General features: G+C 41.3%; 1 protein-coding gene and 1 pseudogene across 1 annotated transcript in view; one reads left to right on the top strand and one right to left on the bottom strand.

Annotated features, from left to right (window-relative positions):
* Positions 1 to 1,754: 1,754 nt before the first annotated feature.
* Positions 1,755 to 27,870, top strand: part of ANKRD6 (ankyrin repeat domain 6) — a 204,798-nt gene continuing 178,682 nt past the window's right edge. Inside the window, exon 1 of the mRNA XM_047761050.1 lies at positions 1,755 to 1,918. The gene's annotated coding sequence lies outside the window, so the exon portion shown is untranslated. The remainder of the gene's footprint in view (positions 1,919 to 27,870) is intronic.
* Positions 16,143 to 16,882, bottom strand: LOC125116104 (40S ribosomal protein S18-like; annotated as a pseudogene).

Raw genomic sequence — 27,870 nt, forward strand, 5'->3', positions numbered from 1 at the left:
AACTGTGAATGACTAATGCAATCCACTGCACAGATTCGTGTAATTCTAAGTCAAAATCCCAATTTTTTCATGGAGCCCGACAAACTAATTGTAAAATGTCTATGGAGGAGTAAAGGGCTCAGAATACCTACCTTTATAAAGAGGAAAAAGTAAGTCAGGGTAGGATTTCCATAATCAGAAATAAAGATTTAACATAAAACCATAGATTTTCAAGTTGCATATGACCAGCACAGAGCTCTGGCTGTCTTACAATTAAATTAAAGGAGAAATGAATTTCAGATGGGATGTGAAAGGCAAAACTACATCTTTTAGAAGAAAATATGGAAGAATATTTTTATATCCTCAGGGTAGGAAGGATTTCTCAAATCACAAAAAAAAGGAAAAAAAAACCAAACATGACAAATTAAAAAAGAAAACAAGAATAGTTAGTAAACATTAAATATGAACCATTATACATACAATCGGAGAAGTAAAAACCACAGGCACAATAAGAAATCATTTCACACCCCCAGAAAAAACAAGTGCTGGCGAAGATGTGGAGCAAGGGGACTTTCATACTTCGTTAATGGCAACTGATTTAGAAAACTGTTTGGCACTATCCAGTATATAAATTAGAACACACGCATACCTTAAGACCCAACAATTCCATTTCTAGATAAACAGCTTAAAAGCTCTTGCACACATGCCACACAAGAAATATTTAAGAATGTTCATAGCAACATTGTTTGCAGAACCAAAAACTGGAGCCAACCCAATGTCCAAAAGTAAACTGGATGAATAAATTGTGATATCTTCTTACAACAAAATATTAAATAACTGAGAAATCCAATAGGTAAATCTCAGAAACCACACTAAGCGGAAAAAAAGTAAGTTGTACAGGAATTGTGCAGGCTGATTCCACTTACAAAAAAAGTTTAAATCCGGCCACAAAAGAACAGTGTGCTATTTAGGGATACATATAATTGGGGTAAGAGAATTATTAACATAAAATTCAGGAGGGTGGTTCCCTCTGAAGAAGAAGGAGGCTAAAATCATGGAGGGGCACATGCTAGTTTCGTTGAGTGGAAGGCTTCATAAGGGCAGTTCCAGGGAATAATAGCAGGGCGGAGGCTGGCAGCTGCAGCTCCCATTTGACCCCTAGCCTGGGAACTCCCATATGCCGCCTGTGTGAGCTCCCTCCCCTCAAAAAAAGCCGGGGGGGGGGGGGCGGGGGGGATGAACATATGAGTCAGAAATGTTCAATGCTTGCCTAGTTCATACGGGATGCTTCAGACAAACCACTGACAGACAAGGAATAAAGGAATAAAGGCTTCCTTTCTTCTCTCCAGCTTTCTAATGAATCTGTATCTTTCACCACTGTTGTTCAGCTGCCACTGAGACATCCCAGTTAAGTGAACTATGAAAATGTTGAAATACTCACTTGGCCACAGGTTGAGGGACAGTTTCTCCTCCCAAATACCCTCTCCCTTCTATAAACCTCCCCTGCCCCGAAAACCGCACCCAACTGCATCCCGGTTCCTCTCTCTTTGTAAGGAGGCCTCTCGAGGCGAGGGCTGAAGGGGCAGCGGCCCAGTAGGGAGTGGGCTTCAGATCAAGGCCAGCCCCAGGGCCTTGGGGACCCCCACCTCCCCGCAGGCCGCCGCAGAGGCCCAGCCGGCCGCTGCGGGGCGCTGCGGCCCCAGCCTAGGAGCGCGGGAGGGGCGGGGCTGAGGGCCGAGCCCGCGGCGGGCGCGGCAGGCTCGGCCACAGGTAACCTGCGGGAGCGAGGAGCGCAGCCCAGCGAGCGGCGGCAGGAGGCGGCGGCGCTGGGCGGCTCCGAGGCCCAGGGGCCGCCGGAGCCAGCGGGAGCCCGTCCCCTTCATCTCGCGTCGCCCTCTACCCTGTCGCCGGCATCGGTCTCTGCGGCGCGGAGAGAAAGGTACTGTGTGACCTCGCCGGGTCCCTTCGAGACCCCTCTTAATCCGAGGACTTCCCTCCGCTACTCCGCCCCCCCGCGGGGGGGGGCTCTGATCAGGGGAGGACCATGTCGCGGGTGGGGGCGCCCCCAGTTCGCTGTCTGTTGGGGCAGGAGTCCCAGACAGAGCGCTTTGCCCCCTTTCCTGCGGCCTCCGGGAAAGCCAGACAAGAGAGGGTCCTTCCCCCGGCACCTCCCTTGTCGCTTTCCTTCAGTTGCCTCCCTCGAATGTAGAACTTAGGGGCGGGGGCAGAGAACTTTCTCGTCTTTGGCCACAGGTTGAGGGACGTCCCCCTCCTCCTTCTCCATTGAGCTCGAAGAGTTTGAACAAAGTGGTGGTGGTGGTGGTAGGGGGAGTCCCCAAGGTATTTATCTCGGACGCAGAGGCTGGCGGTCTTCGGGCGTAAAAGAGGGACCCCTTTGGTCGCCTAGCGCCCCGGGTCACCCCTCGGCGTTCCGGGGCCTGCGGGCGGGCCTCAGAGTGACCCGGCTCGGCTCGGACGCGCCAGCAGTCTGCCCTCCGCCCTCACCTCTGCGAGGACCGCGAAGTGGTGCAGGCACGGGAGCCTGGGGGGCTGTACTGCCCTGGGGAGATCCGCTCTAGACGGAAATAAGCTCTATAAAGAGTTAGCAAGTGGCATCTCCCCGGGCTCCAGGAAGCGAGCACGTTGTTTGCTTTGAGTTCAGACGTCGTCTTACCACCGACACTTGTCTTGGGAATTTCAGTGCTGTGCTTCCGGTAGATTTGGGGGACCGGAGGGGAAGTGAAGTATTATCTGTGACCCAAGAGGAGCTTCAGTTTCCTAAAGCTGGTCAAGAATGTTTTCCCTGAGGCATGGTGAGATGGTTTAAGTGGTGGTTAAGAGGTTCCCTGGGGGGTCATGAGATTGAGTCTTGATGCCAGTTGTTAGGTGTGTGACTTTGGAAAACCCACTTCTTTAAATCGCAGTTTTTAGCATTGTAACAAACTGTGTGTATTATGCATAACTTGGTTGTATTGTGGGGGGAATTAAATGAAGTGATGCACGTGAAAAGCTTGGCATAGCGCTCTTGAACAGTTAGGGATCCTTTTTTTGTGAGCCTGTTGATGATATTCATTTGCCTTTAGGAGCCTATTAGGTCAATGTAAGTGGGAAGAAAACAAACACACCTGGGTCCATGGGTGGTCCCACTAGGTACTGATGGTCTCTGTAGGTTTCCCATCCTTAAAATAGCAGTAGCAGGAGTTCTCTTCTGATGCAGCTGTTACAAAGATTAAGGATCTGGCATTGTCACTGCAGCTGCCTGGATTGCTGCTGTGGCGCCGGTTCGATCTCTGGCCCCAGAACTAACACATGCCCCAGGCCTGGCCAAAAACAACAGCAAAAAGATAGCATAGCAACCTACTGTTATCATGCCGTAGTAGATAGGATTATACATGTTTATTCTCTATCATTCCTAGCATGTGCTTAGCATACAGTAAATGAAGAATTTTTTTTAATTAGGTATATAAATTAAAATTGGAAGATTTTTTTCTGCCTTCTAATCATAAAGAGGAGGGGAAAGGAATAAGAGACCGGAAAACAACTAGTTGCACATTTTGGGGAGGTGTAAAACAAGGGTGATAGCAAAATGCTAATTTGTTAACTCCTTGTTTGTTGGTGTCAGCATCAAAAATTAATCTTAATTTTCCTCTCAAAACTCATCAGCGTCTCTAGAGCCCTTCTAGATCTGACTAGGAACCATGAGGTTGGCAGGTTCAATCCTTGGCCTTGCTTGGTGGGTTAAGAATCCGGCGTGGCCGTGAGCTGTGGTGTAGGTTGCAGACATGGCTTGGATCTGGCATTGTTGTGGCTGTGGTGTAGGCCGGCAGCTGTAGTTTCAATTCAGCCGCTAGCCTGGGAACCTCCATATGCCTCAGGTGTGGCCCTAAAAAGCAAAAAAATTTAAAAAAAAATTTAAAAAGAATACATTCTTGTAAAAGACAACTTGTGATCCAACTCTGCTTGGAGAAAGACACGCCTTGACTCTTAAGGCCCTCCCATATAGTTCTAGTGCTTCCACTGTGAACTATATAATAGGTTTAGAAAGTATCAAACGAAGAAGCACACATTAAAGAATAGGAACAGAAGGCACACCTGGAATACTCTTACCCAGCTGAAAAACCAGTGCCTTCTCAGAACCCTGCAGTCTGAGCACTTCTCCCCATGGTACTCTACCTACTTCTCTTTTTCTCCCCAAGAAAGCGCTAGTCTGGATTTTGTGTTTATCTTTCCCTTGCTTTTCACACTTAATATCTTACATGAAAAACTCTGTGGAAGGGAGGTTTCCAAACAAGCATTTCATTATTTTCTTTCTTTCTTTTTTTAAAATGGTTACAGCTGTAGCAGATGGATGTTCTCAGGCTAGGGGTTGAATTGGAGCCACAGCTGAGGCCTATGCCACAGCCACACTGGATCCGAGCCCCTTCTGCTTGCTGCAATGCTGAATCCTTAACCTGCTGAGTGAAGCCAGGGATGGAACCTGAATCTCCACATACAACATCAGGTCCTTAACTTCTAAGCCACAATGAGAACTCCCAAACAAACATTTCTGCAGTAACCTGGAGTTCCTGTAGAACTTAAAAGCAGGATATTGAGAGTAAGGTGCAAACCTCAAAAAAACTGAAGGTATCAAAGTGCTTGGATGGGCTGTCTCTTTGTCAAGGTCCCCCAGTCCCACTGGCGCTTTCCTTGGCACAGGCTTTCCAGGGTGTGTTCTGTGTAGGCGAGGCCCAATCTCTTCCAACATAGCTTGGAGGCTATAATTTTAAAAGATTTGCGCGAGTCTCTCAGAATTAGAAAAACAGTAATTTGTGTGCATGTGTTTCAGAAGTTTTTAAAAAGATACCAGTTATCCAGGGCACATTGTATGGGATTTGAAGGATTAAGCTGACTGAGAGTGACCTTTAGAAACAGTTTTAGGGAGTTCCCGTCATGGCTCAGCGGTTAAGGAGTCCAACTAGGAACCATGAGGTTTTGGGTTTGATCCCTGGCCTTGCTCAGTGGGTTAAGGATCCGGTGTTGCCATGAGCTGTGGTGTAGGTCGCAGATGTGGCTCAGATCCGGAGTTGCTGTGGTTGTGGCATAGGCTGGCGGCTACAGATCCGATTACACCCCTAGCCTGGGAACCTCCATATGCTGTGGGAGCGTCCCTAGAAAAGGCAAAAAGACAATAAGTAAATAAATAAATAAATAAAAACAGTTTTAGGAGTTCCTGTTGAGGCTCGGCAGTAACGAACCTGACTGGTATCCATGAGGATGCAGGCTTGATCCCTGGCCTCACTCAGTGGGTTAAGGATCCAGTGTTGCATCCAAGTCTTGGCTCTGGTCTGGCGTTGCTGTGGCTGCGATGTAGGCCGGCAGCTACAGCTCCAGTTTGACCCCTAGCTGGGGGACCACCATATGCCTTGGGTACAGCCCTAAAAATCAAATAAATGAATACATAAAAATAAAAAAAAAAGTTTTAACCTAAATTCTTCTTTTCCTGGTTATAATATTTGTGTTAGGGACTTTATTTCTTTGGGCTGAATCACGGCTCTCCTCCAGTGAATCTTAGACAACTCTGTCACTTCTTGGTTAAGGCTAAGATTTTTAAACTTGGTTCGTGTCACCCTTAGTATCACAGTAATTTTTTCACAGTTCCCCTTAGTCTTATATACTTAGTAATAAGTTGCAAACAATATAATAAAATCCTCACAACATAGAAGCTGAAATAAATAATGCACATAAACTGAAAAAGAGAAAGAAATTTATATCATTCTTAAATAACCACAGTTACAAATGGGCTGTGTGATCTTGTGCTTCTTTTCAAACTTTGAGGTAAGATTGGATCCCAGTCTCATTTGTGATTCCACATTAATTTTTCTGCAGCATCTGCTTTTTATCATAGCAGCCTTTGGAAAACCCAGGTTTTGTAGAGATATGATGTCATTGATAAGAATGAAATGCAGTCTAATGTAGAAACTGTGAGCTACCTCCAGTTTGTAGGTTCAGCAGTGACCAATGCATTGAGTACACTATTTCCCTTGAAATTTTTGAGTATCCTAAGTTGACCCTGTGAATTTGCTACAGCTCCCTGCAGTGCGTTGTTGGGGAATTGTTGCTCTATTGAAAAGTAAAACCCCCTTCCCAGGAGAGAATAGTTACTGAGGAAAGTGTCTTCCTGAAGCAGCATCAGGTACAACATAGTGATTCAGTATTTTTATAGAGGAGTTCCCATCATGGTTCAGCGGCAATGAACCTGAGTAGTATCCGTGAGGACTTGGGTTCCATCCCTGGCTTAAGGATCCGATGTTATTGTGAGCTGTGGTGTAGGTCATAGATGCAGCTCAGATCCTGAGTGGCTGTGGCTGTGGCTGTGGCTGGAAGCTGTAGCTCTGATAGCCTAGGGACTTCCATATGCCATGGGTGCAACCCAAAAAAGACAAAAAATATATATATGTTTATAGATAATATTCAGCATCTTATGGTTTTAGGGTGTAAAGTAGAAAACTGCATTGCAGATAATAAAATGTGAATTTAGCAAGAATGAATTGTTTTTTCCTTTCTGTCTGTAACTCTTAAAATTGAGAGAATGTTGGAGCATCTGTTTAACTATTAGGATCTGAGTGCTTGACTTTTTTTCAGCTTATATGCCATTTATAGTTATTGTAAAATATTGGGTATAGTCCCCATGTATACAATATAGCCTTGTAGCTTATTTTAATAACTAATAGTTTGTACTTAGTGCTTTACCCCTATATTGCCTCTTCCTCCTTCCGTTTCTCCAGTGGTAACTACTAGTTCTCTGTATCTGTGAAATCGGCTTTTTAAAATTACATTCACTAGTTTGTTGTATTTTTTAGATTCTTTATGTAAGTGATATATCATACAGTATTTGACTTTCTCTGTCTGACTTATTTCACTTAGCATAATGCCCTCCAAGTCCATCCATATGGCTGCAAATGGCAAAATTTTATTTATTTTTCTGGCCTAGTAGTATTCCACTATGTATATAGACTGTGTCTTCTTTATCTGTTCAACTGTTGATCAACACTTAGGTTGCTTCTTTAGCTTGGCAATTGTAAATAATGCTGCTATGAACATTGAGGTGCATGTATCTTTTCAAATTAGTGTTCTTATATTTTTTGTATATATATCCAGGAGTGGAATTTCTGGTAGTTCTATTTTTGGCTTTTTGAGAAGCCTCCATACTGTTTTCCACAGTGGCTGCCCCAATTTATATTCCCACTGCCATTGTAGAAGTGTTCCCTTTTCTTCACATCCTCACCAGCATTTGTTATTTGAGTGGGGGTTTTTAAATATACTTTATTGGCAAAGTTTCTTTTCTTTCTTTCTTGTCTTTTTTTTTTTGTCTTTTTGCCTTTTCTAGGGCCGCTCCCGTGGCACATGGAGGTTCCCAGGCTAGGGGTCTAATAGGAGCTGTTGCCACCAGCCTACACCAGAGCCACAGCAATGCGGTACCTGAGCTGCATCTGCGACCTACACCACAGCTCACAGCAACGCCAGACCCTTAACCCACTGAGCAAGGCCAGGGATTGAACCCACAACCTCATGGTTCCTAGTTGGATTCATTAACCACTGCACCACGACGGGAACTCCTCTTTCTTTCTTTCTTTTTTAATTTCTACACTATTGGCACATGAAAGTTCCTAGGCCAGGGATTGAATTTGAGCTGTAGCTACAGAATAGCTTCGGCAACACGTGATCCTTTTAACCTACTCTCCCAGGCCAGGAACCAAACCCATGCCTCCACAGCAACTTGAGCTGCTGAATTTGGATTCTTAACCCACTGAGTGGGAACTCCCTATTTGTGTACATTTTGATGATAGCAATTCTGACAGGTGTGAGGTGATAATCTCATTGTGGTTTTGATTTGCATTTTCCTTATTATTATTGCTGTTGACCATCTTTGCATGTGCCTGTAGGCAATCTGGGAAATACTTAATATTTTCATCTAAAACTGGGAAAAGGGGAGTTCTTGTTGTGGCGCAGTGGAAATGAATCTGAGTAGGAACCATGAGGTTGCGGGTTTGATCCCTGGCCTGGCTCAGTGGGTTAAAGACCTGGCGTTGCCTCGAGCTTTGGTGTATATCCCAGACACCCGCTCGGATCCTGAATTGCTGTGGCTGTGACGTAGGCCGGCAGCTACAGCTCTGATTCGACCCCTAGCCTGGGAACCCCCATATGCCATGGGTGTGGCCCTAGAAAAGGCAGAAAGACAAACAAAACTGGGAAAATATATGTAAGGTTTAAAACATTTAATTTAAATTTGGGAGTTTAGTGGTAGCTGAATGGACTTAATTTCTATATCACTGATTTGTCCTCTGGTCAAGAATGGAGATTATGAGAAATATTTTTAAGATAGTAAAAAAAATTCTAAAAAAAAAAAAAAAAAGTTGGGAGTTCCCATTGTGGCGCAGTGGAAACGAAGCTGACTAGTATCCATAAGGATGTGGGTTCAATCCCTGACCTTGCTTAGTGGGTTGGGGATCTGGCGTTGCCATGAGCTGTAGTGTAGGTCAGAGATGTGGCTTGGATCCTGTGTTGCTGTGGCTGTTACAAAGGCTGGCAGCTGCAGCTCCAATTTGACCCCTAGCCTGGGAACCTCCGTATGCTGTGGGTGTGGACCTAAAAAGCCAAAAAAAAAAAAAAAGTGAATTTGGAGTTACTGCTGTGGCACAGTGGGTTAAGGATCTGGTATTGCTGCAGCTGTGGCATAGGTTGAAGCTGTGGTTCATAAATTCCATTCCTGGTCCAGGAATTTTATATGCCTTGGGTGCAGCCAAAAAAAAAAAAAATGAATTTAATGAAGCTATTGGCAAATATTCACCAAGAATGAAAGAAATAGCCCAAAGTAAACTTAGCCCCTGGTAACCACTTCTACTTTCTTTCTCTATCAGCTTGACTACTCTAGGGTCTCATATAAGTAGAATCACACAATTATTTGTTCTTTTGTGACTGGTTTATTTTGCTTACCGTAATGTCTTTGAGGTTCATGTGTTCTTTTTGCAACTTCCATGTAAGACTAATGCTGTTTTAAATAAAGTTAAAAAACCAAAACAAAACCCTGCATTGATGGTGCCTCACTCCTGGACTATACCAAGGCACAGAGGTTAGGGACAGAAGAGCCACAGAGTGACATTATCTCTCTTTCCCTCCTCCTTCTCCCCAGTCATAGGGGAAGAAATGCAAAAAAGAGCTATGCTCTCTCTTGTGTAGGGAAGAGTCTGCACTGTTTACTAATAGGTTCCTATATCAGCCTGAGGAGCAGCTATTTAATCTCCTACTAAAATAGAAGTTCTTAATCTGAGGTTCTTTGATGGGTTCAGATGCTATAGGAGCTCCTAGAATTTAAGTATTAAAGTATAAGTATTTAAGTGAATGCTCTTATATATATTTGAGAGGGAAGACATTCCACAGCTTTCATCATATTCTCCAGTGGTTCCCTAATTCAAAAATGGTTAAGTAAGCACTACAAGAAAATACTGTTTACAAAACTCTACCCACCCATAAGAGCCTCTTTCACATGCGTGTCTTAGCCCCTCTCAGTTTTCTGGCATATCTTCTGCCTTAACAGCCTCTAGAGGTTTTCTTTCTGTTCCAACCTGGGAGAAGTCTGAACAGTTCTCTCTCAGAGCCTGCAGCCATTCTCGCCTGTATCCTACAAAGTCCAGGGCTTATTCCTAAAGGGCCAGAGGAACCCCAAAACGAACCATCTTGGAGTCCCCACTGGGCAGATGTGGAACTAGAATCTATGTAGGACTCAGCCTCACAACTGTCTGTCTCTACCCTCCTTAGGCTCCAGAAGAATAGGAAGAAATAATGAAAAACCCATGAAGTGGTACTGAAGGACTGATGCTTAGCAGATTCTGTCTCAAAGAGTGCAAATCTAATTTTGAGATTTTTTTCTGTCATACACTTCGTGTTTTAAATGTACTACAAATATATCACGCAATGCATTCTACCTTGTGGGGTATCCAGTGATTTTGGTGAGCTACTGTAGTTATATATTGTTATAAAATTTAAGTATGTCACAATTTAATTAATAGAGCTCTCCAGTCATTCAGACTGGTTTTTAATTCATATGACTAGATACCATAAATGGGAAAAATTGGAGCTTGCAGGTTTTTCTTATGCATATGATTCCTCCATATTCACATTCACCTTAGAAGCCCTTAAGTAAATCATGATTTGACTCATTTATCCAACTCAAATATATTCTGTTAAGGTAAGCTAACTGCTGTAACAAACATCTCCACATCTCAGTGGCTTAATCCAATAAAAGTTAATTTCTAGCTCACACAAAATCCAAATGAGTTATTCCTGGTAGGGCAGCTGCTCTTCAAGTGGCTCAGAGATAACGGGTTCTTCCATCTTGTTATACCACCATCTTTAACACGTGGTTTCCAGCATCACTGTAGGGGGGAAGAGAGTATGGAAGAGGCATACCAGATTAACTCCCTCCACTAGCAAGTGAAAACTCCACTCTGCTCACATTCCCCTGGCCAGACCCAGCTCAGAGCCCCATCTCAATTTATGGAGGCTGGGAAATACAGTCCCTGACTGAACAGCTGCTTCTGAGCAATAATCGTTTACTTTGGAAGAGGCATAGAACTCTTTGGTAGATGAGTAGCTATCTTTCATATTAATATGCTAGTCTTTTAACTGTTCAATTCGTATGGTATATTTCTCACTTTGCAAACAGCTGTGTGTATATGAAATGCTATGTCTTTGTAGTATGAGGTATGGATGAGACCTTCATACAGGAAACAATTTTGTTGTAATTGTTGAGCATATAAAAATGGAATTAAAGGAGTTCCCATCGTGGTTAACGAATCCGACTAGGAACCATAAGGTTGTGGGTTCAATCCCTGGCCTCACTCAGTGGGTTAAGGATCCGGTGTTGCCCTGAGCTGTAGTGTAGGTTGCAGATGCAGCTCAGATCCTTCATTGCTGTGGCTCTGGCGTAGGCCAGTGGCTACAGCTCCATTAGACACCTAGCCTGGGAACTTCCGTATGCCATGGGTGAGGCCCCAAAAAGACAAAAAAAAAAAGGAATTAAGCCATCTAGGTTCGTACATTTATTAGGGAACGAAGTTTGTTCAGAGTCATCCAACCACTTAGAGAATTGTACATTTGAAAAAGATGGAACAAAGGAAGATTAGCAAAGAACAAGAATATGCATGTTTTATGGGTTCATGAATGTTATCATAATAATGTAAAACTACTTCTAACTGCTGGCAGTAGGCAAGAATGAAATTTTTCCTCTTAAAAAACAGTCTTCACCATGAGATGTATTACACAATCATAAATGTATGTTTCAGTTTTACTTATTTGGTCTTAAAGGAAACAAAAGTTAGGGCTCTTTATCTTATTTGCTGGAAGCCAGTTTGTTCCTAGGAGGGTGCCATTTTGCTCTCCAGCATCTGACAGCTAGATGTGAAGACTAATAAGGGATTAATAAAAGATCTTGTGAGGGATTTCCCTAGTGGTGCAGCAGGCAGAGATCTGGCATGGTCGCTGCTATGGCACAGTTTCAGTCTCTGACCTGGGAACTTCCACATGCTGTGGGTGAGGCCAAAAAAAAAAAAAAAAAATTTGTTTGAAAGATCTCAGTACCTAGTTAGGTCATTACACTAACTAAATGGGCATCTGCTTCACAGATACTGCATTGTTTACAAACTGAAGGTTTGTGGCAACCCTGTATCGAGCCAGTCCATCTGCATCATTTTTACAATGGCATTTGCTTATTTTGTGTCTGTGTCATGTTTGGTAGTTCCTGCAATATTTCAAAAACTTTTTCATTGTTATTATATTTGGTATGATGACCTGTGGTAGTGATCTTTGGTGTTGCAAAAAGATATGATTTACTCATATCTTGATGATGGTAAGCGTTTTTTAGCAATAAAGTATTTTAAAATAAAGATGTACATTTTTAAGATAATGCTATTGCACACTTAATAGGGTAGTTAAAGTCTAGGGTAAATATAACTTTTATATATAATTGAAAACCAAAAGACTTGGGTGACTTGCTTTATTACAATTATTGACTTTATTGTGCATCTGGAACAAAACCCACAATATCTTCAGGGTCTGCCTGTAGTAATGGTTCATTGCTAGTTGAAATTGGGCTTTTCTACCTAAGGAAGAGGTCCAAATAATTAATATTTACCATCTTTTAAGTCCTAATTTTTAAAAAAGTTATATTTTATGCTGCTCATGTTGGAATTAAAGATTTACTAGACTAAAGGTCAGCAAGTTATAGCCATGGGCCCAAACTAGCCCACTTTCTGTTTTGTAAAATTGCGTTAGAACACAGCAATACTCTGATGTACATAATGTCTATGGCTGCTTTCACATTCTCCTAGCAGAGTTGAGAAGTTGTCCCAGAGACCGTGTGGCCCACAATACCTAGTATATTTACCATCCCTTTACAGAAGACTTAAAACTAGTATAATTTGGTTTCTAGTGAGGATTTACTTAATCCTAGCCCACAGCTTGCCATCATAGTGGGGATAATAAAACCCACCAAAGTAGGTAAAGTAGATTTTAAATTAAGTGATCTTAGACAAGTTACTAAATTTATCTTCTGGTTAGGTATCTGCTTATCTGTCTTCCAGTAGGCTACCTTAGACCAATCTGTTTTCAAATTATCCTGCCTAAGAATTATTGGAAAACTATTCAGATTCAAGAATGCCCTCCCTCATTCCTTAAATCCTGATTTGGCAGGTCTGGGGAGAGGCATGTGTAACAAGCACCCAGATTCTGATGTAGGTGGCCTGGACTTCAAGTATTTCAGACCCTTGTGGCAACTTGTCTTTGGGTCCTAAGAAATAGTTTCTCTGGCAGCTCCAGATAATGCTTCTGGTCTTGCTCAGAATCAAACCTTGCCTTCTTGGAACCAAGAGGAGAACGCCCAGAGGCATCAATCATCAACATTCTGAGCAAGTGCAGAGAGACCCAGCAGAGGGCTTATTGTATAAATCAAATCATTCCCTGCCTGACCGCACCTAAACAGCCATCTGCTGCTTTCTTCCAAATAGAAAGAATGATAGGGAAGTTGGCACCGGGGCTTCGGAGAAAGTGACTGGTTTACATGGAGCTCTGAATACCTCTTGATGCTAAGAGAGAACCAATTAAAGCTAAAATTAGCGTGATGACCCTGAATGAGCTGTCTCCTTTAAAAAATCAAGATAAAAGTTAGCAGCAGAAGGAGGTATCCTGAAGGGAAGAACCTAAGTCCAGGTGCTTTATAGATGCTTTAAGAACGGATGCTATTTAATTGTTGATAATTTCCTTAATCTCCAGAATGTATTATCCTGGGTTACATGATACTTAGTGAATGGCTTGCTCACTGAAGCCTTGTTTTCTTCCATTTGCTAGTCAAAAACTTTATAGTAAAGAGTTGCAGAACCAGTAATGAATAATAGCAATACCACCTGGCACTAGTTGGATTTTTATACAATATGGAAAAAAGTGAGAATCCCCCTCAAAAAAAACTTCCAAAAACAAAAAAAAATAAAAACTTGAGGGAGTTCCCGTGGTGGCTCAGTGGAAACGAATCCGACTAGTATCCATAAGGATCCGGGTCCATCCCTGGCCTTGATTAGTGGGTCGATGAGTGGTTTGGGGATCTGGTGTTGCTGTGAGCTGTGGTGTAATTCGCAGATGCGGCTTGGATCTGATGTTGCTGTTGCTGTAGCTGTGGTACAGGTCAGTGGCTGTGGTACAGGCTGGCAGCTGTAGCTCCCATTAGACCTCTAGCCTGGGAACCTCTATATGCCTCAGGTGTGGCCCTAAAGAGCAAAAAAACAAAATAAAATTGAAAAATCAAAGAACCTCAAACTTTCAGTACTTAATGTAAGTGGAGCTGTGTTGCTGTTGAGAAGCAGTGTTTTAAAACTGAGAATCAGATACCTTTAAACATTTTTCCGGCATTGTTACCCTGTTGAAATAAAATCTGGATGTTTGATTGGATGTAAGCCAGGGTATTTTGTACTTTGAAGTGTAAGTAAAGTAAACACTTTATCATCCAATGAAAGACTTACAGCTAATTGGATACCTTCCTGCTGGGAGATGTCTTGGGAAATTGATTTCAAAAACATATGCTAATAGAGGTTTAAAGAATCCTGTGTAAGATTATCAAAGGATTCCTTTCCATAATGAGTTCCCTTAGACCCAGTATATTTAATATGTGATTGGAATTACTAATCGTTCAAAGCATATTCAAAGTATACCCTCTTTAAGGGAGCCCATCATTGCCAGGAAGGTAGGAATACCATTGGGAAACACACTCTCAAAAGGTTCCTAAGTAAATAACCATCTTCTACTTTTATTAAAATGATAACTTTATTTTTTTGGCATGTGGAAGTTCCCCAGCCAGGTATTGAACCTGTGCCACAGCAGTGACTGAAGCCACTGCAGTCACAGCGCCACATCCTTAACCTGCTGCACCATAAGGGAACTCCTAAAATGATAGTTTTAGTTCGTTCCTTTTTCTCCCTTCCAAAAAAAAAAAAAATATGCAACAGGTCTGATTTATCTCTAGATACCAGAATTTCTTTCCTTCCTATTACTAACCCCCTGAGAAAGGCCATTTTTGTTTGTTTATTGTTGTTGTTGTTGTTATTTTTTTGTTGGTTTGTTGGTTTGGTTGCACCCATGGCGTATGCAAGTTCCCAGGCCAGGGATTGAATCTGAGCTGCAGCTGAGACCTATGCCACAGCTGTGACAATGCCGGATCCTTAACCTACTGTGCTGTGGGGAAGAAAATAAGGCTTCTGTCTTTAAAAGGCTAATTTGAAGAAAATAAGTCTTCTATCTTTAAAAACAGAATAATAAAACAGATTATTATTATTATTATTATTTTGTCTTTTCTAGGGCTGCACCGTGGCATATGGAGGTTCCCAGGCTAGGGGTTGAATCGGAGCTGTAGCTGCCGGCCTACGCCAGAGCCACAGCAACATGGGATCCAAGCCACATCTCGAAACTACACCACAGCTCATGGCAACGCCAGACCCTTAACCCACTGAACGAGTCCAGGGATTGAACCCACAACCTCATGGTTCCTAGTTGGGTTTGTAACCCACTGAGCCACAACAGGATTCGTTAACCACCAAGCCACGACGGGAACTCCAGATTATTATTTTGATATACCAAAAATGAATTGTCTTAGAGTTCCTGCTATGGCACAAGGGGATCAATAGTGTCTCTGGAGCACTGAGACACAAGTTCGATTCCCAGCCGGGCACAGTGGGTCGAGGATCCTGGGCTGCTGCAGCTGTGGTGTAGGTAGCAACTGTGGCTTGGATCTAATTCCTGGCCCGAAACCTTCATATGTTGCAGGGCAGCCAAAAAAGAAGAAAAAGAAATATGCCACACATGGAGTTCCCTGGTGCCCCAGTGGTTAAGGATATGGTGTTACCATTGCTGTGGCTCGGGTTTGATCTCTGGCCTGAACTTCTGCATGCCATGGCCAAAAATAAACAAAAGCCAAAGTTGTCTTGACATTCAATGCATTTCTGTCTTTTTAAGTTCTAAATTCATGAATTTATATTCTTCCCTTGGAATTTAAAGGGTCAAAAACACTAACACTGTGCTTATAGTTGACTGGTTGTGGAGTTCCCACCATAGTGCAGTGGAAACAAATTTGACTAGGAACCATGAGGTTGCAGGTTTAATCCCTGGCCTCATTCAGTGGGTTAAAGATCCAATGTTGCTGTGAACTGTGGTGTAGATCACAGACACAGCTCAGATCTGGCATTGCTGTGGTTGTGATGTAGGCCAGTAGCCATAGATAGCTCCGATTGGACCCCTAGCCTGGGAACCTCCATATGCCACAGATGTGGCCCTAAAAAGAAAAAAAAAAAAAGACTGATTGTGTTAAGAGCAGTCATGTTTTTCTGTCTAAAACTAGAACACGCACTACTGTATGAGATTTTGTCCTAGGACTTTTGTGCGGTTTCTTATTATGGCCTTCTCTCCCCTTGCACCTGCCACCCCCTCTCCCCAGAATTCCCTTAATAATCAGAAACATTAACTTTGAGGGTAAGAAAATAATCTTAAATTGGATAGAAGTTAATATCCCAGTTATATAAGGCATACTTATTATTAGTGGGTTTTTTTTAACTGTATAAACTATTTGTTAATAGACAGCACTGATACATTTATTTCATCTTGGACAAACCCATGGTGCGGCCACGGCGGCCTGTGGTCACGGCATGCTGGCCTTGAAAGCAAAGTCCCCAAAAGTGGCGCAGCCCTCTCTGGGCCCAAATCTACAGTGGCTCCAGATCTTCATGGAGCTTGTTGTCCAGACCATTAGCCAGGACCTGGCTGTCTTTTCCATCCTTCATGTCCTTTTGTCTATTTAAGAACCAGTCTGGGACCTTGTATTGGTGTGGATTCTGCATAATGGTGATCACACGTCCCCCCTCATCCTCCGTGAGCTCTCCTGCCTTCTTGGTGAGGTTGAGGTCTGCTTTCATCAACACACAAGTGTTTCTTTCTTTCTTTCTTTTTTTTTTTTGTCCTTTTGCCTTTTCTAGGGCTGCACCCGCAGCATATGGAGGTTCCCAGGCTAGGGATCCAATCGGAGCTACAGCTGCTAAGCCTACACCACAGCCACAGCAACTCGGGATCCGAGACACGTCTGCAACCTACACCACAGCTCATGGCAACACCAGATCGTTAACCCACCGAGCAAGGGCAGGGATCGAACCTGCAACCTCATGGTTCTTAGTTGGATTCGTTAACCACTGAGCCACGACGGAAACTCCATGCAAGTGTTTCTTTACCCCACACTCTTAACTGCAGTGACAGCAAAGGCAGTTTTCCACTGCGAATTGATGTTGGTGTTGAGTACTCGCAAAATGTGCTGGGACTTCGCAGGGATTATTAGAGACATGGCAGTGGCCTCAGCGGCAGCGGCAGCGTGCAGGCCTTCCGTGGAAGAGGTATTATTAGTGTTAATGAAAGGTGTGTATACAGTGAGGAGAAAACACATTCCCCAAATCGGTAAGTGGATAGAAGCCATGATGGATTTTGTATGGAAAAAGCAATGTCAGATGCTATTGGGGTATTTAAGTGAAGGGGGAAATCCTGCGTTATAGCACTACATCAGAAGGGAAAGACTGAGTATTGATTGTAACCCAACCAGATGCCATAAATCCACAGCATCACTGTCTCGGCCAAACAATAAATGTCATCCATTAAGTTGAGTGTATTATTGCCCTAAGTTCAGTGAGGCCAAAGTGTTTTACTGTTCTCTGCAAAGACTAATCTCTCTAGCTGAACAAGAGTTTAGGAAAAAAAATGTTAAGATTAGTGACTCTCTCTTGGCCTCCCTACATATTTGTCTTTTTCTTTCTGATTAGCATTAAGTAATGTATCTTAAAACCCCAGGCCTCCGCATTCAAGCCTGGCCGAATTACCTCTCTTGGAAATGGACAATACAGATGCCCTTCAGGGGAAGGCTGTTTCACGGGAGACTGGCAGGCTTTAAAGAGAAGAGTGCGACCTGGCCGTCAGGAGGGCTTAGGTTCCAATTTCATGTCTGACAACAGCCTTTGTGCCCTCTGCCAAGTCACTTTCTTACTTCTGTGGCTTTTCTTTTCTTTTGTCTTAGAAAGATGAACACTGGCCTGATGTTTCAGACAGGTTCTCATTGACTAGTCTCCTGCTCCCATGGATTTGAGGCACAAAAGACTTTTTTTTTTTTTTAGTTTAACAAGTTCTAATAAGCCAAATACCCTTAAAATGGTGATTCCAATCAGGCAATTGATCTTTGCCAATCACCCCAGAAGCCCTTACATGGGTCATGTCTTAGTCATAACTCTCTCCCTCCCTCCAAATTTACTAAAATGGCTCTATAAAGAAAATAGTGCATGCCCAAATCCTGATAGGCTGTCTTAACAGTCAGTGGGGGAAATTGTGATTGTTCTGGAACCTTTACATGTTTGGTTTATCAAGGGTAGTGTGGTTTGCCTTTTCCCCTTCCTATAATTTCTCATAAAGAACAGCACCTGTTATATGCTTTGATAAACTTTCATACTCCTGTTGAAGTTTGGATCAGTTTCTACCATTTTATCCTTCATGCTTTCAAATGTTGTAAAGTATCTACTGAAGCTTCTTTAAAGTTATTGAAGCGTCATTTCTTCACACTGTGTCTCCACACTTTCCTCATTTATGGCCATCAGTTCCCTTCATTCAGTTCCTTTGGCTGCACATCTAGAGTCTTCAAGTGGTAGCCATGTCAACCTCAGCCATTTCTTTTGCGACTCCATCTTATTCTATTCAGATTTCATTTCCAACGTTACCACTTTTCTTTGCTGCACTTTCTTCTTTGTTGGCCAATTACCTCTTTTATTTATTTATTTTTAAAATTTTTTATCTTTTTTAGGGCCGCACCCATGCACATAGAGGTTCGCAGGCTAGGGGTCGAATTGGAGCTGTAGCCACCAGCCTTCGCCAGAGCCACAGCAACGCGGAGTCTTCGACCTACACCACAGTTCATGGCAACGCTGGATCCTTCACCCACTGAGCAAGGCCAGGGATCCAACCCGCAGCCTCATGGTTCCTAGTCAGATTCCTTTCTGCTGTGCCATGACGGGAACTCCCAGTTACCTCTTTTAATTGCTCATTTCGGTAAACTGTTATGTGAGTTTTTCACTGGGAAACAAGGAGACATGGTTTGCTGTCTGTGTGAACTGAGTAACCAATGAGGAGTGACCATTCACTGACACACTTGGAAAGATGTGGTGTGATGTGATTGGTCACTGATCATGATGCTCATCTATTATTTACATATCAAGTTGTAGATTGGAGAGCTATTAGTGAAGTTTGTACCTCATGCAGTTTCTCAGAGCTAACATGCGGTGGTAAGTGAGATTTGAACCATGTCATTGGAGGACTGGTGTAATTTAAACCATGGGACCTGAGATTGTACACATTAGAACCATGTAAAGCAAAGGCTGCCTGAATAATATGTTATAGTAATTACTTCCTGATATTGTTTTTATAGGTTTGTGATTTAAGTGTGCATCTTTGGGCAGTGTGATTTAGTGTTGGTCCTTAACATGTTTTTGTAATGTCTTCCAAGTCTTTTTTTTTTTTAAAATCTATGGTTTTCCCCTCTGTATTAGTTTGCCAGGGCTGCCATAACAAAGTACCATCGACTGGGTGGCTTAAACAACAGAAATTTATTTTCTTACAGTTCTGGAGGTTGAAATCTCAGATCAAGATGTTAGCAAATTTGGTTTCTCCTGAGGCCTCTCTCCTTGGCTTGCAGATGGCCACCTTCTTTCTATTTCTTTCTTTCTTTTTTTTTAGGTTTTTTTTTTTTAAATTTGTATTGAAATATAGTTGACTTGCAATGTTGTATTAGTTTTAGGTGGATAGCAAAATGATTCAGATATCTATATATACATCTTTTTTTTTACATTCTCTTCCATTATAGGTTATTATAAGATATTGAGTATAGTTCCCTGTGCTATACATGCCATATAGTAGTCTTTGTTGGTTATGTAGTATATTTATTTTAACATTTTACTTTCTAGAATCAAAGCTAAAAGGCTTTAGAAGTCTATTGTTTTGTAATTCCCCATCCAAAACCCACCCTCTTCTATCATTTTATTTATTTAAAAAATTTTTTATTATAGTTGATTTACAATATTCCATCAATTTCTGCTGTATAGCAAAGTGATCCAGTTATATATATGCGTGTGTGTATACACATTCTTTTTCTCACATTATTCTCTATCATGTTCCATCTTAAGTGATTGGATACAGTTCCCTGCGCTATACAGCAGGCTCTCATTGCTTATCCACTCCAAATGCAGTAGTTTGCATCTACTAATCCCAAACTCTCAGTCCATCCCACTCTCTCCCCCTCTGTCTTGGCAACCACAAGTCTGTTCTCCATGTCCATGAGTTTGTTTCTTTTCTATAGATAGTTTCATTTATGCCATATATTAGATTCCAGGTACAGGTGAAATCATATGATATTTGTCTTTCTGACTTACTTCACCTAGTGTGAGAGTCTCTAGTTCCATCCATGTTGCTGCAAATGGCATTATTTTGTTCTTCTTTTATGACTGAGTCATGTTGCATTGTTTATATGTACCACATCTTCTTAATCCATTCATCTGTCATTGGACATTTAGGTTGTTTCCATGTCTTGGCTATTGTGAGCAGTGCTGCAATGAACATAAGGGTGCATGTATCTTTTTTAATGAAAGCTTTGTCCAGATATATGCCCAGGAGTGGGATTGCTGGGTCATATGGTAGTTCTATACTTAGTTTTCTGAGGTACCTCCATACTGTTTTCCGTAATGGTTGTACCAATTTACATTCCCACCAATAGTGTAGGAGGGTTCCCTTTTTTCCATACTCTCTCCAGCATTTATTTGTTGTCTTATTAATGACAGCTATCCTCACAGGTGTGAGGTGGTACCTCATTATAGTTTTAATTTGCATTTCTCTAATAGTGTGGTGAGCATTTTTTCATTTGTCTGTTGGCCATCGTATGTCTTCTTTGGAGAAATGTCTATTCAGGTCTTCTGCCCATTTCTCAGTTGGGTTGTTGCTTTTTTTGCTGTTGAGCTGTATGAGCTGTTGGTATATTTTGGAGATTAAGCCCTTGTGGGTTGCGTTGTTTGCAGCTACTTTCTCTGATTCCATAAGTTGTCTTTTTTTTTTATGGTTTCCTTTCCTGCGCAAAAGCTTTTAAGTTTGATTAGGTCCCATTGGTTTATTTTTGTTTTTATTTCTGTTGTCTTGGGAGACTGACCTAAGAAAACAATTGTATGGTTGATATCAGAGCATGTTTTGGCTATTTTCTTCTAGGAGTTTTATGGTGAGTTATCTTATGTTTAAGTCTTTAAGCCATTTTGAGTTTATTTTTCTGCATGGTGTGAGGGTGTATTCTAGTTTAATGATTTACATGCAGCTGTCCAGTTTTCCCATCACCACCTGTTGAAGTCATTATGTCTTTAATGGTCTTTATTCAACTCGCGGTATCTCTGTCTTCTTACAAGTACACTAGTCCTGTTGGATTAGGGCCTAACTTAATTATCTCTTTAAGGGCCATGTCTCCAAATACAGTCATATCCTTAGTACAAGGAGTTAGAGCTTCTAACATGAATTGGGTGGGGGCAATTCAGCCCATTACATCCTCTATTCCTTTCTTTTCTTTACTATGTATATATCAAAATAGCTGGGCTTCTTGGCCACTGGTTACGTAAAACATAAACCATAATCATGTAAACTTTAAGAGTCAGGATCATTCATGAAGGACACCATTGAAGATTAGGCCTGGATTATGTTGGGTGAAATTATGTTCCAGTTACTAAGGCTGTGTAACAAATCACCCCAAAACATGGCAGCTTAAAACAGCAATAATTATTTGTTATTTCTCAGAGTCTGTCAGGAATTAGAGAGTAACTCAGCTGAGAGGTGCTGGCTCAGGCCTCAATAAGATTGCGGTCAGATTTAGCTGGGGCTATAATCATCTGAAAGTTTGGGGCAGGAGGATCTCCTTTAAGATGGCTCACTCACGTAGCCAGTGTGTTGGGCATGGCTGCTGCTGAGACGTCTCAGTTGCTTTCTACATGGCTGCTGGAATGTCCTCATGGCATGGCAGCTAATTTCCCCCTGAGTGAGGAATCCAAGAGGCCAAGACAGAAGCTGCCTAATGCACTGTCATTTTTATCATGTTCTATTGGTCACACAGATCCAGTCTTGATTCACTGTAGAAGGGGACTCCACAAGGGCATGAATATGGGAGGTATGGATTGTTGGGAGCCATCTTGGGGACTGGTTGCTATAACTGGGTAAAGTAAAACCTATCTTACTTTTGGGGAACCTGTTTGCAAGTCTCTGCCTTCAAATGCTTGCTTATCGTACAGGCTTGTCATCAAAATTAAACATTACTAAATGCTAACTTTCTACTTTACACTTAATGAGTTAATGCTTTTAAGAATTTTCAAGGTAACTTTTTACTCTCAATTCTATGTCTAAAACCATTATATCAATCCCAGTATGTACGTTTATCTATTAGTAGATTTTTCTTTGGCTGGATCATTCACTCTAGTTCCTAGAGCAAACCATATATGAGAATAATGGGACCTGAAAGGTATAACCATAGAGACAGAAAACTTGCCTGGCAGTCATCTACGTGTTATCATCAATGTATAACAAATTAATTTTTTCTTTTTTTTAAGGGAGAGAGGATATGGGCAATATTTATTAACCAAATCAACTTAGATAAGCAATTATCAAAATCAGAGCACCTTCAGATTTAGGAAGTAGACATTTTTAAAAATTATTTTTCTCCCTTGAGTTTTCTGTTACTTTTGCTAGTTCAGATCACTTCAGAATGAGAGACAGTGGAGGAATAGAGAAAGAAATGAACAATTATCTCAGGGTCACATTATCTACCCTTGCTGGATTGAACTGTTGCCATATCAGTGTTCTGGGATTCACAAAGTGGAATGTTAGTTCCAGAAGATTCATGTGTACCTTGGAAGTTACTGAGTTTCTTGAATTTGGGATCAACAGTTTCCAATGATCACACACGCCTTTATGTGAAGCAGGAGACTTTGCTGGAAATGACAGAAGAACATGTGCTCTTAGAGCAGGAAGAATACATAAAGGAGAGGAAGGGAAGCAAGTTAAACAGGGTGAAGGTGAGTAATAGAGAATATATTAGCTGATGGGAGAGAAGAGAATTTAGTGTGAATTTTTTGTGACAGGTTGTAAATGTGCTACAGTATTTGTTATGTGCTGTTTGTAGGAAGATGTATAGTTACCCAAGCAGTTTAGCAGTATGAGATTCATGGTTTTATGTTAAATCAACCTATGTCTGATGTAAAGCTGATGCTAATACTTTAGGATTTAAACTTTTTTATTGAAGTATAATTTACAGTGTGTTAGTTTCAAGTGTACAGAAAATGATTGTTTTACACACACCCACACACAAATATATTCTTTTCCAGATTCTTTTCCATTATAGGCTATTACAAGATACTGAGTATAGTTTCCTGTGCTATGTAGTAGGTCCTTGTTTACCTGTTTTATACATAGTAGTGTGTATATGTTAATCCCAAACTCCTAACTTATCTTTCCACCCTCCCCTGCTGTCCGCTTTGGTAACCATAAATTTGTTTTTTTTATGTCAGTGAGTATATTTCTGTTTCATTGATCATTTCAGTTGTATCATTTTTTTAAGATTACACATATAAGTGATATATTTATCCTTGCCTTACATAATATAATAATCTCTAGATCATTCATGTTGCTACAAATGACATTATTTCATTCTTTTTATGGCTGAGTAATATTCCATTATATATATATATATACACATATATATATGTGGTGTAGGATTTAAATTTTTAGTAGCCCACATTCACTCATAACTCAATATAATTTGTTGAATAAAGATGTTTTGGGTTCATTTATAAAGGAAAATTAGGAACATTATTAAAATAAGATGACTCTAAGACCCTTAATGTATTATAGTTTGATAGGACTTTATACTGCAGCAATGGAGAGTACAGTATCCAATCCAAATAGAATATGAGAAGTGATGTTATTGAATATTTATACCCCTGGAGTTCCTGTTATGGCGCAGTGGTTAACGAATCCAACTAGGAACCATGAGGTTGCCGGTTCGATCCCTGGCCTTGCTCAGTGGGTTAAGGATTCAGCGTTGCCGTGAGCTGTGGTGTAGGTTGCAGACGCGGCTCAGATCCTGCGTTGCTGTGGCTGTGGCATAGGTTGGCAGCTATAGCTCCGATTGGACCCCTAGCCTGGGAACCTCCATATGCTGTGGGAGCGGCTCTAGAAAAGGCAAAAAGACAAATACACACACACACACACACACACACACACACACACCCTTGGAAGTTTGTCTAGTAAATTGAGGAGTTGTCACACTGAGTTTCATATAATTCATACCATAAAAATAAAATTAAGAATTAATATATTCATAGTCTACCTCACTCCACAGGCTCGTTAGAGATGACTGGTTGCTAGTTTCAAAATGTAGTGAAAGAAGCTTGCAGTTTTTGTGTTCATGTGGGATCAGGCTGTTTTGCAGAGTCAAGGTTATTGAAAGTTTATCTGTAGCAGAGATGGGTGAATAATGAACAGTTCTTTCCAAACACAAAATACAAGCTCCCTGTTGGCTTCTGTCTGTCTTAGGAACAAAGATGTTTCTGTGCTTCAGGGTAGAGACCTGGAGTGAAGTGACTGCCTGGTAAAGGCTAAGAGCTCATGTAGGGCATGGGGTCACAGGGACTCAGTATAGTGACTAGACTGCTTTATGAAATACCAATGCTCTCAAGTCCTGAAAGGAGTGAGCTTCACAGGTCTGCACTCTGTCTTTCGTATTTCATATATAGCATTTTGTTTCAGAGACAGAATAAGGTCTGTTGGATCAGACAATAAAAGCTTGTCTTTGGGCAATTCCTTTAAAGACTTTCTGTTTTAATTGATCTCTTGTTATTTGAGCCTTATATTTATTTTTAAAGATTTTTTTTTTCTGCTGCTTTTTAGGGCCGCATCCAAGGCATATGGACGTTCCCAGGCTAGGGGTTGAATCGGAGCTATAGCTGCCAGCCTACACCACAGCCACGGCAATGCCAGATCTGAGCCGCATCTGCAAGACCTACACCACAGCTCATGGCAATGCCGTATCCTTAACCCACTGAGCGAGGTCAGGGATCGAACCTGTGTCCTCATGGATGCTACCAGATTCGTTTCCGCTATGTCACAATAGGAATTCCTAGAGACATTATTAAAACATGGAAAGGTACACAGGCACTTTATGTATTGACCACCAAGATGAGTTTTTAGTTTTCAATATCTTCATGGTGGGAACTTAATGTCTTGCTTCACAAAATATTATGCTCAGTATAAGACCTTTTCAGCTTGTGGGAAACGGGACTAGAAAAGTAAAGAACACTGATCCCTTCCAAGACCAGCTTTTATTTATAGTCGTAGCTTCTGACTTTATTTTAGTGCTTTGTAAACTCACCAAATCCCACTGCTTAACGTTAGCAATAAATTGTGCCTTGCTTCTTCTAAGATGGTCTAGGGCTTTTAGTGTAATTGATTGGATGCCTGTTTTTGCATGTCTGCAGATGTTTATAAGTTATATACTGTCAAACCCATTCCAGAGGGGTGAGGAAGAAGAGACAAAGAAATGGAGCATTATTCTCTTTTTAAAATGATGTTTTCTTTCCCATCTAAAGAATTTGGATAATTCTGAAATGTCAGCAGCTTGATATGGTTGGTTTTTTCATTCATTGTGTCGTGCACTTGGCCCATTCCATATGGAGCCTCATGTCCTTCACTTCTGGGAAATTTTCTTCTATCATTTCTTTGCTAATTCTTTTGTCCTTTTACTCTGTTTTTTCTTTTAAAAAACTTCTGACGTACCATAGACTTACTGGATTGAGACTTATTCTTTGCTTAACTTTTCTGTCTCTATTTCTGCCTGTCTTTGGTTCTGTTTACTGGTATTTTTTTTTTTTTTTTTTTGGTCATGACCACAGCATGTATGAGTTTCCAGGTGAGGGATCAAACATGAGCCACAGTAGCGACCTGAGCCACGGCAGTGACAATGCCAGACCCCTAACCACTAGGCCACCAGGGAACTCCCTGGGAGATGTTTTAGAACTTATTTTTATTCCTTCTATTGAATTTTAAAAAAATTTCGTCAATAATAGGATTTCCCTTGTGGTGCTGTGGGGTTAAGGATCTGGTGTTGTCACTGCAGTGGCTCAGGTGGCTGCTGTGGCTCGGGTTTGATCCCTGGCCTGAGAAACTCCATGTGCCATGGGTGTGGAGGCCCCCAGCAATGTTTTTTTTTTTTTTTTTGGTTAATAACATTTTTGTTTCTAAGAACTCTCTTGTTCTTTGATCAATTTTTTCTTTTTTTTTGGCTGTACCCAAGGCATGTGGAAGTTGCTGGGCCAGGAATCAAACCTGTGCCACAGCAGCTACCCAGACTGCTGTAGTGACAATGCTGGATCCTGAACCTTCTGCCCCGCAAGAAAACTCTCATTTTTTTCATTATAGCTTATTCTATATTACTTTCTTTAATCTCTCTGAGTATAGAGTTCAAGGGTTGTTGTTTTTTTCTTTTTAAAAAGAAGTTCTTATCAATTACCAACATTGTCTTTGTTTACTCTAGGGTTATTTCTTTTCATTTACTATGCTCCCTCCTTTTCATTTTGGAACCTTTCCCTTGAATGTCTGGTGATCCTTGGTTTTGTGTTCATGTTTAAAACTAAAAAACAATTGGAGGTGCTGTGTGCAAAATTGTAGTGTATGTGAAGGTCTTGTCTTAGAAACTGTTCAAATTCTCTGGAGAGGAAACTTATGTTGGGGGTGGGGAGGCAACCCCCTGATGAATTAATAGAGTATGATATCAATTTTACAAATTGAAAAATCAAACTACATGATAATATAGCTTATGGATATATACATATGTGACAAAAGCATCATAGAGGAAAAAGAAACTGAGTGCAAAATTCAAATAGTGCTTACACTTGGGGATGAGATTGGGGTGGAGCATAAAGAATTTCACCATGGGAGTTTTTGTTGTGGCGCAGCGCAAACGAATCCGACTAGGAACCATGAGGTTATGGGTTTGATCCCTGGCCTTGCTCAGTGGGTTAAGGGTCCAGCATTGCAGTGAGCTGTGGTATAGGTCGCAGACACGGCTCGGATCTGGTATTGCTGTGGCTCTGGTGTTGTGGTGGCTACAGCTCTCATTAGATCCCTAGCCTGGGAACCTCCATATGCCGTGGGTGTGGCCCTGTAAAAGACAAAAAAAAAAAAAAGATGTTTCTTTAAAAATAGGATTTCACCGTTGTAAGTTATGTTCTGTTTTTTAAATTAGAAAGTGAGTTTTATTATGATCTTTATTCCTCATGTATAGGTAATATATTAATAGTCTTTTATATGTGTCAAATATTTCATAATAAAAATTAGAAAATATGAAGGAAACTCCTTGTGTCTCACCTCGTGAGCATAGATGCTTGACTGACAGTGTTCTGCTGGCAGTCTCTAGTCCCTGGCAGCCAACTCTGTTTCTGTGAGTTCAGCTATTCAAATATCGATCTGTTTGTTTATTTATAATTAAAAATATTGTAAGAGTCCATATATGAGTGAGATCATGCAGTATTTGTGTTTGTCTGACTTATTTCACTTAGCATAATGCCGTCTAGGTTCATTAATTTTGTTGCAAATGACATGATTTTCTCCATTTTTTTAAGGCTGAAATTTATTGCACTGTATATGTTCATTATATTTTCTTTATTCATTCATCCATTCATGGACACTTAGGTTGCTTCCATACCTTGGCTATCATGAATAATGCTGCAATGAATATGAGAGTACAAATAGCTCTTCGAGGTATGATTTCATTTCTTTTGGCTGTATATATAGAAGTGGGATTGATTGCTGGATCATATGGTAGTTCTATTTTTAGTTTTTTGAGGAACTTCCATACTGTTTTCCATAGTGACTGCCCCAATTTACATTCCCGCCAGTAATGCACAGGGGTTCCTTTTTTCCTACATCCTTGCCAACACTTGTTTTCTCTTGTCTTTTTGATGATAGCCATTCTGACTGGTGTGAGGTGATATCTCACTGTGGTTTTGATTTGCATTTCCTTGATGATTAGTAATGCTGAGCACCTTGTCATATATCTGTTGGTAGTTGTCTTCTTTTGAGAAACGTCTGTACAGGTAATTTGCCTATTTTTAAATTGGGCGATTTGGGAGTGCCTGTCGTGGCTCAGCAGAAACAAATATGACTAGCATCCATGAGGACGTAGGTTTGATCCCTGGCCTTGCTCAGTGGGTTAAGGATCTGGCTTTG

This window comes from Phacochoerus africanus, chromosome 2, assembly GCF_016906955.1.
Source record: "Phacochoerus africanus isolate WHEZ1 chromosome 2, ROS_Pafr_v1, whole genome shotgun sequence".
Classification (NCBI taxonomy): domain Eukaryota; kingdom Metazoa; phylum Chordata; class Mammalia; order Artiodactyla; family Suidae; genus Phacochoerus; species Phacochoerus africanus.